We start from the raw sequence: 14,087 nt of genomic DNA, 5'->3' as shown, positions 1-14,087 counted from the left end.
TCTAGGAGTTCCAGTATATGTGTGTGTGTGTGTGTGTGTGTATGTACGTATATGTATGTATATATGTGTGTGTGTGTATGTAGATATATGTGTGTGTGCGTGTGTAGATAGATTGAGAGAGAGAGGTCCCTTATTATGAAAACAGGAGTAGAACACTGAAAGGAAGATACCAAATTTGTTAAAGAAGAAAGAAAAATAGTTCGTAGGGTCACTAGGTGACAATTACCAGACTCTTTACCAGACAATTACCAGAAATTTGTATTGAGTGAATCTTAAAGGAGAAGAAATTACCGAGTGATAGTGGTAAAAGCATAACTCGCAAGTGACAATGGGAAACAAGGAGTCTCTGGACTCCTATACCACAAGTGAGGGGAAAGGGTTTTCCCTGGGTATGAGTAAACATGCAAACAATACTGGAAAGGGTAACCAGGGAAGTAGCATCATTAGCAGGGTGTCAGGTCTCAGTGAGAACCAAAAGGCAGAAGGGTAAAAGCATGAGGTGTAAGAACAAAGTAAGATTAATAATTGTAGAATGATTGTTCCAGAGACCACAATAGAACTCTGAACCCAAATTATTCTTCTCAGAACTTCTACCCATTATCCCTAGTTTTGCTTTATTAGACAAAGCAGAATGAGACTCCTAATGATAGCTCTTCAGACACATGAAGAGGATAATTTCCTAATCTCCACCCTATCTTGCCCCAGCAAGGTTTTTTTTTTTTTCTTTTTAGCCTAAACATCTCCAACTTGCTCAACGGATCTGTTTCTCATACTGGTAGCAATGGGAGACCCTGGCCCCTTTAAGCTCAGAGCTTTTCATGTACTCACTAAGAGTGAGATAAAGCCCATTCAGTGAATAGACCTCTTTAAGAAGTGAGTCAAGGGATGGCCCCTTTGATTAGAAAAAAATAAAAAAAAATCAAGCTGGGAGGGGAAGACCCTCAGGGTTGCTGTTCCAAAGAGAAAAACAGTTACCACTGACATTCAACCAGGAGGGCCCAAAATACAGCCACTGTGGAGATTGGGCAGAGACTTATATTGAAAGTGAGGCTGGTGACCTTGCACAGATCTCCCTCATTCAAATCAAAGTCAATTGCAAGTCATGTCATCATTTCCCTGATGTCATGGTCCTCTTCAAAAACAAAGGACAAATACAACCTGTGAGTCAACCAAACTCTGCCTGAAAGGGGACCCAGATATTTGGGTAACTCAGCTTGTCCTCTCCTTCTCCCTCTCCTTCTCCTTCTCCTACCCAAAGGAAGGTAAATTTTGATGGCCAGAAGCTGCCCACTTAACTTGGTGTTTACTGGATTTCTTTCTCCACTTAGTGGCTCTATTTTGGGCACTCCTGGCTTAGAGTGAATGTCAATAGTAACTGTTTTCTCTTTGGAAAAGCAACCCTGAGCGTCCTCCCCTCCCAGCTTGATTTTTTTTTTCTTTTTTTCTAATCAAAGGGGCCATCCCTTGACTCACTTCTTAAAGAAGTCTATTCACTGAATGGGCTTTATCTCACTCTTAGTGAGTACATGAAAAGCCCTGAGCTTAAAAGGGCCAGGGTCTCCCATTGCATCCTGGGTCATGTCCAGTCATCCTGATGAATATCAGGTCACTGGATTCAGATGGCTCTGGAGGAGAAAGTGAAGCTGGTGACCTTGCATAGCCCTCCCTCACTCAAATCAAAGTCAACTAACTGCAAGTCATATGATCATTTTCCTGATGTCATGGTCCTCTTTGAAAATGAAGGACAGACACAACAACAACAACACATTGTATGATTTCCTGTCCCATCACCATCCTGGTATCTCTCCTTTGTATGACATCCAATTTACCAATTTCCTTCCTAAGATGCAATGTTCAGTATTGAATATAATATTTTAAATGTGGCCTGGTCAAGTCAAGGGACAGCCAATTACTGAGCTGAATTATGAGGTCTATTAATCTAGACAAGTCTTCAGGAAACAAATTCCCCACTTATGAATCCTTTAATACTTCTTTTTTTCTTTCCTAAAATATTTCAACTAATATCCCCATGGTAAAGGAAAAAAAATGGAGTAAAAAAGCAGTTCATATGAAAAAAGACACAGATAAATAGATTTAAATATAATTAAGCAAGCAGTGAGGTATGGAAGCCAAAAAGCTTATGAAACTTCAGCCCACATTGCACTGAGGTAGCCCAGTCCTGCAAATAAGAAACTTTATGGTTCTATTGTCCTCTGCTCTCTTCAGTTCATGCTATAGATGTTTAGTTTATATCCGGAGATTGCATTTTAGGAAAATCTCTGTCAGCGTGGAAAATTTCTAGAAGAAGGTGATTATGATGTTAAGGGGTCTGAACATCAACACAAATCAGAATTAATTAAAGGAATTTTTTTCCTGAAAATGAGAAGACTTAAGTTTATCAGAATAGCCATCTTTAAATATTTTAAAGGAATAAATTTACTGATATTAGCCCCATAGGAACAAAATTAGTAGCAACGGTTATAAATTTTATTAGGGCTTATCATTGTTCTGTCTTAGGAAGAACTTCAGAAATTGAATGGGATCTCTTATCAAATACTGATTCCATTGTCAAAGGTTTTGAAGAAAAGATTGTACTCACTAGCATTATGGATGTCACATAGGAGATTTATGCTTAGGTACAGACTGGATTTAATTACTCTTAAGGTACTTTTTAATCCTGGACTATTTTTGTTATTCTAAATGTTGTGTTTGCTTAGCCTTCAAAAGTAAAAAAAAAAATTTAAAAATTTTAAAAAGATCAAAATCAATACTTCAGAGTAGAGAGATAAATAGTTTAAGATTTACAAAGCAAATAGATTAAAGTAACTATAATTCACATTTAAAAGAATTTGTTTATGTATTAAGCGGTTCATACCTGAATTATACTATATTAACTTTATTTTTCATCACCTTTTCTTTTATGTTTATGTTTAAGTATGTAAGCATATCAAGGAATATTCTCATTTACCAATGAGGCAAGCTCATTTTTTCAAACCTTAAAATGCTGTATAAGTTCATAGGATCATGGAATTATAGCTCAAGAACGGTGCAGACAAATAGTGAAATCATCTCCAACAGCCCATTTGACTCATCATACTGTCTTCAAAAGGCACCCTTTGTACAACTGTTGGACTGATGTTTCAAATAAATTTCATTTTTACACTGTCTGGAGGATGACAAGGCTGAGATCTCTTGGTCAGCCACTTATGACCCTTTTGATCCTTCAGTTATAGTTATATTCAGTTATATATGACAGTGGTCATTCTCCATCCTCCAACTGCAATCTCTCTATAGTCAATTGATAGTGAAATCAAGAGCCATTAAAATACCACAAAACATTGAAATGCAATGATCAATGACCTGTGCTGAGGGAAGGAAAAAAAAATAAAGCATCCAGAGATTTCAGGTCTTATCTCAGGCTTAGATAGGCAGTAATGGAACATTCATCATTAACATGTGCTTCTCCTGCATTTTGGCAATACCATGAATGTGGTGAGAGGTGGGGGCAAGGACAGACTGGCAAAGAAGTAGGTCATTTTTTTTTTTTGTAGCAGAAAAATCAGTCGGGGTAGAGAGCAAAGATGTTACAGCACACCAGGACCTTAAACCTTGTGTTTCAGCCAGATCCTAGTAGTAGTAATCTTCCCGCTTGTCATTGCTGAAACTCTAAATTCCTCCTTCAGTGTGAGGCCAATTTCTTGAGTCAAAGATTGTGTGGGTGGGACTGGGGGAGGGGCCAGAGAACTTGGGGCCAGATTGAGAAATGAGAGCCAAGGCCAAATAAGCCCCAGAAGTTTAAGTTATTTCCTTTAGGTCACACAAATAATAATTTAAAAAAGTTTAAGATTAGATCATTAGGATTTTCTTCAGATCAAAAATCTAGAGCTAGAAAAGACCATAGTTATTATGGAGGCCAACCTCATTTTAGAAATGAAACATCTTTCAAAGAGAAGTTTAAAATTATTAGGTGACGGGGATGGAGCCAAGATGGCGGCCGGTAAGCACGGACTAGAGTGAGCTCCCTACCCGAGTCCCTCCAAAAACCTATAAAAATGGCTCTGAACCAATTCTAGAACGGCAGAACCCACAGAACAGCAGAGGGAAGCAGGGATCCAGCCCAGGACAGCCTGGATGGTCTCTGGGTGAGGTCTATTCCACACGGAGCTGGGAGCTGGGAACGGAGTGGAGCAGAGCCCAGCCTGAGCGGCGTGGACGATCCAGACCAGAAGCCAGGCGGAGGGGGCCCTAGCGCCCTGAATATGTGAGCTGAGGCAGTTACCAGACCCCTCGACCCACAAACACCAAAGACTGCAGAGAAGGTTAGTGGGAAAAGCTGCGGGAGTGGAAGGAGTTCGCGGTTCAGCTTCCAGCCCGGGGGCAGCGGAGGTGGGGCAGCTACGGCTGCTGCTGCTTCCGGCTCCAGGCACACCTGGTGGGAGGAATTAAGTGGCGGATCAGAGCAGGAGTGCAACAGCCTGCTGAAGATCTAAGCCCAGTCTGGACTGGGGGTCCTTGGGGAAGGAGGAGTGCGGCTCTGACAGAGCTGGCACCTCCCCCCCAAACGTAGAACATAGAACTCGTTATTCTACAAGCAGTCATACCCCACTGAAAAACTCAAGGGTCAAGTTAGTTGGTTGGGAATATGGCCAGGCAGCAAAAACGCGCCCAGATTCAGTCTCAGACTTTGGATTCTTTCTTTGGTGACAAAGAAGACCAAAACATACAGCCTAAAGAAGACAACAAAGTGATAGAGCCTACAAAAAAAGCCTCCAAGAAAAACATGAACTGGCCTCAGGCCATAGAAGAACTCAAAAAGGATTTGGAAAAGCAAGTTAGAGAAGTAGAGGAAAAATTGGGAAGAGAAATGAGAAGGATGCGAGAAAACCATGAAAAACAAGTCAATGACTTGCTAAAGGAGACCCAAAAAAATACTGAAAAATACACTGAAGAAAACAACACCTTAAAAAACAGACTAACTCAAATGGCAAAAGAGCTCCAAAAAGCCAATGAGGAGAAGAATGCCTTGAAAGGCAGAATTAGCCAAATGGAAAAGGAGGCCCAAAAGACCACTGAAGAAAATACTACTTTAAAAATTAGATTGGAGCAAGTAGAAGCTAGTGACTTTATGAGAAATCAGGATATTATAAAACAGAGCCAGAGGAATGAAAAAATGGAAGACAATGTGAAATATCTCCTTGGAAAAACCACTGACCTGGAAAATAGATCCAGGAGAGATAATTTAAAAATTATTGGACTACCTGAAAGCCATGATCAAAAAAAGAGCCTAGATACCATCTTTCAAGAAATTATGAAGGAGAACTGCCCTGATATTCTAGAGCCACAGGGCAAAATAGAAATTGAAAGAATCCATCGATCGCCTCCTCAAATAGATCCCAAAAAGAAATCTCCTAGGAATAGTGTTGCCAAAATCCAGAGCTCCCAGATCAAGGAGAAAATATTGCAAGCAGCCAGAAAGAAACAATTTGAGTATTGTGGAAACCCAATCAGAATAACCCAAGATCTGGCAGCTTCTACATTAAGAGATCGAAGGGCTTGGAATGCGATATTCTGGAGGTCAATGGAGTTAGGATTAAAACCTAGAATCACCTACCCAGCAAAACTGAGTATCATGTTCCAAGGCAAAATATGGAGTTTCAATAAAATAGAGGACTTTCAAGCTTTCTCAGTGAAAAGACCAGAACTGAATAGAAAATTTGACTTTCAAACACAAGAATCAAGAGAAGCATGAAAAGGTAATCAAGAAACGGAAATTGCAAGGGACTTACTAAAGTTGAACTGTTTTGTTTACATTCCTACATGGAAAGATGATGAGTATGATTCATGAGACCTCAGTATTAGGGTAGTTGGAGGGAATATGCATATATATGTATATATGTATGTATATATATATATATGTTTATGTATATATATATAAGTGAATGTATATGTAGGTATATATCTATGTGTATGTGTATGTATGTGTATATATGTGTTAATATATGTATGTATATATATATATATATATATATATATGTAAAAGAGAGAGAACAGACACAGGGTGAGTTGAAGATGAAGGGAAGATATCTAAAAGAAATAAAATGAAATTAAGGGATGAAAGAGTAACATACTGAGAGAGGGAGATAGGGAGAGATAGAATGGGGTGGATTATCTCACATAAAGGTGGCAAGAGGAAGCAGTTCTATGGGAGGAGGGGAGAGGGCAGGTGAGGGGGGAATGAGTGAACCTTGCTCTCATCAGATTTGGCCTGAGGGGGAATACCATACATACTCAGTTGGGTATCTTACCCCACAGGAAAGAAGAGGGAGGAAGATAAAAAAAAAAGTAAAAGGTGGGGGAATGATGGAGGGGAGGGCAGATGGGGGTGGAGGTAATCAAAACAAACACTTTGGAAAGGGGACAGGGTCAAGGGAGAAAATTCAATAAAGGGGGATGGGTTGGGAAGGAGCAAAATGTAGTTAGCCTTTCACAACATGAGTATTGTGGAAGGGTTATACATAATAATACCTGTGTGGCCTAGGTTGAATTGCTCAACTTCTTAGGGAGGGTGGGTGGGAAGGGAAGAGGGAAGGGAATTTGGAACTCAAAGTTTTAAAATCAGATGTTCAAAAACAAAAAAAGTTTTTGTATGCAACTAAAAAATAAGATACACAGGCAATGGGGCGTAGAAATTTATCTTGCCCTACAAGAAAGGAAGGGAAAAGGGGATGAGAGGGGAGGGGGGTGATAGAGGGGAGGGCTGACTGGGGAACAGGGCAACCAGAATATAAGCCATCTTGGAGTGGGGGGGAGGGTAGAAATGGGGAGAAAATTTGTAATTCAAAATGTTGTGATAATCAATGCTGAAAACCAAATATGTTAAATAAATAAATTGCATTTAAAAAAATTATTAGGTGACAAAGGTTGCAAATGGTAGAGCCAATATTTGTTTTTTTTAGTTTAAATAATTATTTATTTACTTAATATTTTTAGTTTTCAGCATTAATTTTCACAAGAGTTTGAATTACAAATTTTACCCCCATTTTTACCCTCCTCACTCCAAGATACCCAATTGAGTGTGTATGTTATTGCCTTCTCAGGTCAAATCTGATGAGAGCAAGAGTCACTCATTCCCCATCACCTGAACCCTCTTCCCTTGCAACAGAACTGCTATTTCTTGCCACTTTTATGTGAGATAATTTACCCCACTCTATCTCTCCCTTTCTCCTTCTCTCAATATATTCCTCTCTCATCCCTTTATTTGATTTTATCTTTTTTAGATATCATCCCTTCATATTCAAATCACCCTGTGCCCTCTGTCTATACACATACATAGATATACATATACATATATATATATATACATACACACACACACACACACACACACACACACATATATATATATATGTATATTGCCTTCAGCTACCCTGATATTGAAGTCTCATGAATTATACACATCATCCTTTCATGTAGGAATGTAAACAAAACAGTTAAACTTTAATAAGTCTCTTTTGATTTCTCTTTCTTGTTTACCTTTTCATGTTTCTCTTGATCCTTGTGTTTGAAAGTCAAATTTTCTATTCAGCTCTGGTCTTTTCACTGAGAAAGCTTGAAAGTCCTCTATTTTATTGAAAATCCATATTTTGCCTTTGAGCACGTGTATCAGGAGGGCCGAGTTTATAATCTCAAAGAGGATCATAAACATGTCTGAAAGGTTCGGAATCGCCGGATAGAAGAAACTCTCAAAGTAGAAGGCAGAAGAATCAAAACATTTATTTAGGCTCAACAGTAACCAACCCATGAACCAGCAACCCCATTTTGATATGTTGGTCATAATCTTCCAGGCCCAATAAGTACGCCTTGAAAGAGTAACCAGGAGGCTACAGAGAAACATGATTGCGTAAAGCAAAATCATGTTTCCCCCTTTTATGGTAATAAGATTACCCACTGGACTGAAGTCTTTGTTCAGCTTCCTCCCGTAGATCAGCTCTGCTGCTGGCAGCTCCTGCCTCAGCTGTGTCTGTGTCTGAAACTGAAGCTGCAACTGTAACTGACGATGTAACTGTCGTAACTGTCGCTGGCTCCAACCGGAAAAGGAAAGAGAGGAGAGAGAATCTTCAAGCTGTCCTCTCCCCTCTTATAGGGTTTTTGACATCATCAAGCTCCGCCCGAATGACCAGGGCTGATTGGTTCTTGAGTTGGCCCCTCCCCTTAGGACCCTGGGAGGTTCACATTCACATGGATCACATTAATAGCTAATGGAGTTTGGGCCTGGGGCTTAGCACCTAGTAAAGCTCACTGAGATAAACTGAGTCACTCAAAGAAAACAAAGGTCATTTTGGTTACACTCCACCCCTTGTTATAGGATACATAATCTAATCAGCCATGTATCCTAGAACATACATTGTGATTCAATTACAAAGGAAACTAAAACATATCATTCATTATAAAGCAAAACATATCATTCAGTGACATTCCCAAACATTGGTTAACGATTCAAATGCGATCCACCCCTAGATCCCAGCAAAATAATCTCTTCAATCAATCATCCCCAAAATAATTATTAATAATTCAAATGTCCACCCCTAAATCCTTGTATCCATTACATAGGATCAATAATATCATAACAATAAAACAACACAGCAAGGATAACACAAAATAAGTAAACAGAACACTATCATCATTTCCACCCCCCCCCCTTGAACGATTGGGGCTCAAAATCTTGGGGTGAGGGGTGAAGGTCTCATTTTCCATAGCTTCTTCATGCTGAAATTGGATGTAGAGATGGCCCTGCCCCCAAAAAGTCCCATTCCAGAGGTCATTTCTTTAACGAGCTGGCAGGAATTCCAAGAATGCTACATGCTTAGGCAGTCACCGGAAAGTGCAGGGTGCTTAAGCCTGAAGGAAACAAAACTAGCAACAAGGTTAGCCAAAACAAAGGACAAAAAGAATAGACAAGTATGGACTATAATTCTTCAAATAAAATCATCTCAAGTTTGGTTGAGATTTTAGTTATGCAAAGATCCAACATCAGAGCCAAACTCAGGTGGGAAATGTTTCTTTTCAAAAGGAACATAATGAGGAAGCCAAGAGGATCCCACCCTAGATATAGACTAAGATTGTCCTCCCAGCCTTTCCCCAAATGTACAAGTTTTCATCCGTTAATCACACAAGGTCACCTTCACTCTGAGTGGCTTGTAGGCTTGCAGGAGCAGTTCTTATTTCCCTATTTCTCGTGTTATCAAGGCCTTTATCTCTGTACATTCTATATAATTCATTGGTTGGAATTCCATCTATCATTTCAAAACCTACCCCTGCTCTCAATAAAGTAGTAAACATTTCTTTCCTTGTTACTCTCCTTTGGCGCCAAGTTTGCTGGTTATACACTCTTCTCTCTCGAGGAGATCTATCCCTTCCCCAGTCACCTAAGTCATATAACTGTAAAATCTTATTTATCACTGTTGTAAGACGGCTCCCTACTTCTCCAAGTAATAAATTCAAAATTAGTTGTTTATAAGCAGGGGGAGCTGTCCTAATTATTAAATTCCTATGAGGCAGTTCCATTGAATCATTGTAATATTTGTCTGCAGTTCCTGTCATAATGGCAGTCTTCATTACCTCCTCCTTTAGTCTTATGATACAATCTCTAAGTGAATACCAGGGTCTGTGCTCAGTGGGCCACATAGAATCAGTAGCATATCTCTTATTGCATCCCACAGCGGCTAATGCCAACAGAGTAGTCCTGCTATCACCATCTCCTTGCTGATGATGTTCCCTAAAAGCTTGTTGAACTAGAGGATCATGGCTGATACCTATGAATCTCATGCAGTCTGTCCCATCTACTGATATTCCACCGGCCCCTTGATCACTGAGTCTTACCATCCAAGATATCAATGGTTCTCCTATTCTTTGGCTGAATCTACTCAAAATATCTGTGACCTCTTGCGGTGAGAAATCTTCCTGAATTTCCCTTGTAACTGAATCTTCACCTCGGGTTTCTGTCTTCCTCCTTTGTATGGGTCGAGCCCTTGTCTGATCATTTAACCATCTCCTATTCTCTGTGTGAGGCACATCCTGAACCCCAGTAGTGTTTTGTGCCTCAGCCGGCTCTTTCTGGGCTGGGTTGAAATGCACTCTGGGCTTTTTTGGTCTCCTGTTGCTCTTAGCCACATTAATAGAAAAGTTCTCATTTGAGTCAGTTTGGTCTCCTGCTATCTGAGATTCCTCTTCTTCCTGTGGGGTAGGAGTGCCCCTATGTCTTTCACTTAATCTCAATCTTTCGTATACTAGCCGGTAGGCTGATAACACTATCCAGCTTTGCCTAGATAGTGATGCCCCTGACTGAATCCCAACTTCTCGTAAACACTTTTCCAAATCCCTAGGATCTCCTCTCCGTAGCCTTGGTTCCCAGTTTTCACAGGGTCCAGCTTTTTTAGCCAATTCTTTTGCTAGGGAGGAATAAAATGGATCCTCCCATCCTGGGATATTTATCTCTTCCTCTGGAATTGTTCTGCTTCTAAATAGAGATCTTATACCTAGCGATCCTGTTCGTGACGCCAAATGTATCAGGAGGGCCGAGTTTATAATCTCAAAGAGGATCATAAACATGTCTGAAAGGTTCGGAATCGCCGGATAGAAGAAACTCTCAAAGTAGAAGGCAGAAGAATCAAAACATTTATTTAGGCTCAACAGTAACCAACCCATGAACCAGCAACCCCATTTTGATATGTTGGTCATAATCTTCCAGGCCCAATAAGTACGCCTTGAAAGAGTAACCAGGAGGCTACAGAGAAACATGATTGCGTAAAGCAAAATCATGTTTCCCCCTTTTATGGTAATAAGATTACCCACTGGACTGAAGTCTTTGTTCAGCTTCCTCCCGTAGATCAGCTCTGCTGCTGGCAGCTCCTGCCTCAGCTGTGTCTGTGTCTGAAACTGAAGCTGCAACTGTAACTGACGATGTAACTGTCGTAACTGTCGCTGGCTCCAACCGGAAAAGGAAAGAGAGGAGAGAGAATCTTCAAGCTGTCCTCTCCCCTCTTATAGGGTTTTTGACATCATCAAGCTCCGCCCGAATGACCAGGGCTGATTGGTTCTTGAGTTGGCCCCTCCCCTTAGGACCCTGGGAGGTTCACATTCACATGGATCACATTAATAGCTAATGGAGTTTGGGCCTGGGGCTTAGCACCTAGTAAAGCTCACTGAGATAAACTGAGTCACTCAAAGAAAACAAAGGTCATTTTGGTTACAGCACGATACTCAGTTTTGCTGGGGAGGTGATTCTTGGTTTTAATCTTAGCTCCATTGACCTCCAGAATATCGTATTCCAAGCCCTTCAATCCCTTAATGTAGAAGCTGCTAGATCTTGTATTATTCTGATTATGTTTCCACAATACTCAAATTATTTCTTTCTTGTTGCTTGCAGTATTTTCTCCTTGATATGGGAGCTCCAGAATTTGGCGACAATATTCCTAGGAGGTTTCTTTTTGGGATCTTTTTTCAGGAGGTGATTGGTGGATTCTTCCAATTTCTATTTTACCCTCTGTCTCTAGAATATCGGGCAGTTCTCCCTGATAATTTCTTGAAAGATGTTATCTAGGCTCTTTTTTGATCATGGCTTTCAGGTAGTCCAATAATTTTTAAATTATCTCTCCTGGATCTATTCTCCAGTTCAGTGGTTTTTCCAAAGACATATTTCACATTTTATTCCATTTTTTCATTCCTTTGTTTTTGTTTTATAATATCTTGATTTCTCATAAAGTCACTAGCTTCCACTTGCTCCAATCTAATTTTTAAGGTAATATTTTCTTCAGTGGTCTTTGGACCTCTTTTTCCACTTGGCTAATTCTGTTTTTCAAGGCATTCTTCTCTTTATTAGCTTCTTGGAGCTCTTTTGCCATTTTAGTTATTCTATTTTTTAAAGTGTCATTATCTTCAGTATTTTTTTGGGTCCCCTTTAGCAACTCATTGATATGTTTTTCATGGTTTTCTCTCATCATTCTCATTTCTCTTCCCAATTTTTCCTCTACTTCTCTAACTTGCTTTTCCAAATCCTTTTTGAGCTCTTCCATGGCCTGAGACCAGTTCATGTTTTTCTTGGAGGCTTTTGTTGTAGGTTCTTTGACTTTGTTGACTTCTTCTGGCTGTATGTTTTGGTCTTCTTTGTCACCAAAGAAAGATTCCAAAGTCTGAGACTGAATCTGATTGTGTTTTCACTGCCTGGCCATGTTCCCAGCCAACTTATTTGACCGTTGAGTTTTTCACCGGAGTATGACTGCTTGTAGAGTAAAGAGTACTTTGTTCCAAGCTTGAGGGGATTCACTGTTGTATTCAGAGCTATTTCTATACAGCCTGCTCTGCCACACCAGCACTCCTCCTTCCCCAAGAACCACCAACCCATCCCTGACTCAGATCTTAAGCTGGCTCTGCACTCCTGCTTTTATCCTCCACTTAATTCATCCCACCAGGTGGGCCTGGGGCCAGAAGCATCTGCAGCTGTAGCTCTGTGGCTGCACTACATCTGCTGGCCCCGGGGTGGTGGCCGATCTGCGAACTCCTTTCACTCTGTCCCCCGCAGCTTTTCCCACTAACCTTCTCTGTTGTCTTTGGTGTTTGTGGGTTGAAAAGTCTGGTAACTGCCACAGCTCACTGATTCAGGGCTCTAGGGCCTGTTCCATCCGGCTCCTGGTCTGGTTGGTCCTGCTGCTGCCCATGCTGGGCTGTGTTCCACTCTGCTCCCAGCTCCATTTGTGATAGACCTCACCCAGCTACCATCCAGGCTGTCCTGGGCTGGATCCTTGCTTCCCTCTGCTATTCTGTGGGTTCTTCAGTTCTAGAATTTGTTCAGAGCCATTTTTATAGGTTTTTGGAGGGACATGGAGGGGGAAGTCACACAAGTCCCTGCTTTCCAGCCACCATCTTGACTCTGCCCCCCTGCAGTCTCATTTTTAAAATATTGTTTAATTTTTAACTTGATTTTATTTATAAATTTTGAGTTCTAAATTCTCTTCCTTCCTCTGTGATCAATAAAAACCCTAATACAGAGCTTCTGCATAATTAATAATCAATTTATTACTTAGGCTAGCTAGTAATAAACAAATTTGATGGTCAGTGATTTCTCACAGTAACTAACAGGGAGAACCTGAAATTCCTTAAATACCTTCTGAAAAGAAACTCCCCTGGTGAGTGAGAATCAACCCTGTTTGATGATTACTAAATGAGGAGGTCAGCTAAAAGTCTTCAACTTCTCCAACTGAGAATGTGACTTGATCAAGCAACTGAGCAGCCTCAAGGCATCTGGGCAGGGGAAACCATTTCCATCTGAACCTCTTTGGGTAGTTTTCTCCTTTGTGTGCTGGGTTCCCTTAAACTCTAATGGAAGGTACCAGGGACAGCTGGTTCTTTCCACAGCCAAAGGTTCACCCAGACTAGATTCGTTTATACTCTATGCAGATATTAGGTCTCCCAGTTGGGGGCCTTATTTTGGGGTTTAGAAGCAAATCCCATCAGTCATTCCTTTCCAAGATTCACTGATCTTTTCTGAAGTTAGGTTTTAACAGAAATAAAAGGAAAAAGGTAGATCACAATTTAATAATTAGTTATTAATATAATAGTATAATATTAATTTTTCACCTCCCACTCTATTAACCCACTGACTGAGAAACCTAACAAGATGATATTAGTTATACATGTAAAAATATGAAAAACATATTTCCATAGTAGTCATTTCACAAAACAAAGCAAAAAAGGGAGCTTATACATCAATTTTCACTCAGATTTCATCAGTTTTCTCTCTCTGGAGGTGGATAGAATTTTTTCATCCTATGTGCTTTGGAAATGATTTGGATCATTGTATTGACCAGAGTAGTCAAATCTTTAAGAGAATATCATCATTACAACACTATTGTTAATGTGCACAATGATATTCCAGTTCCTCTTATGCCACTTTGCATCAGTTTACATAGGTCTTACTATATTTTTTCTGAACCATATCCTTTGTCCTTTCTTACAGCACAATAGTATTAAAGTCATTTGCCAGAATTTGCTCAGTCATTTCCTAATTGATGAGCACTCCATCAATTTCTAAT

This window comes from Trichosurus vulpecula, chromosome 3, assembly GCF_011100635.1.
Source record: "Trichosurus vulpecula isolate mTriVul1 chromosome 3, mTriVul1.pri, whole genome shotgun sequence".
NCBI classification, from domain to species: Eukaryota; Metazoa; Chordata; class Mammalia; order Diprotodontia; family Phalangeridae; genus Trichosurus; species Trichosurus vulpecula.
The sequence above is the reverse complement of the archived record's forward strand: the minus strand, read 5'-3'. Positions refer to the sequence as shown.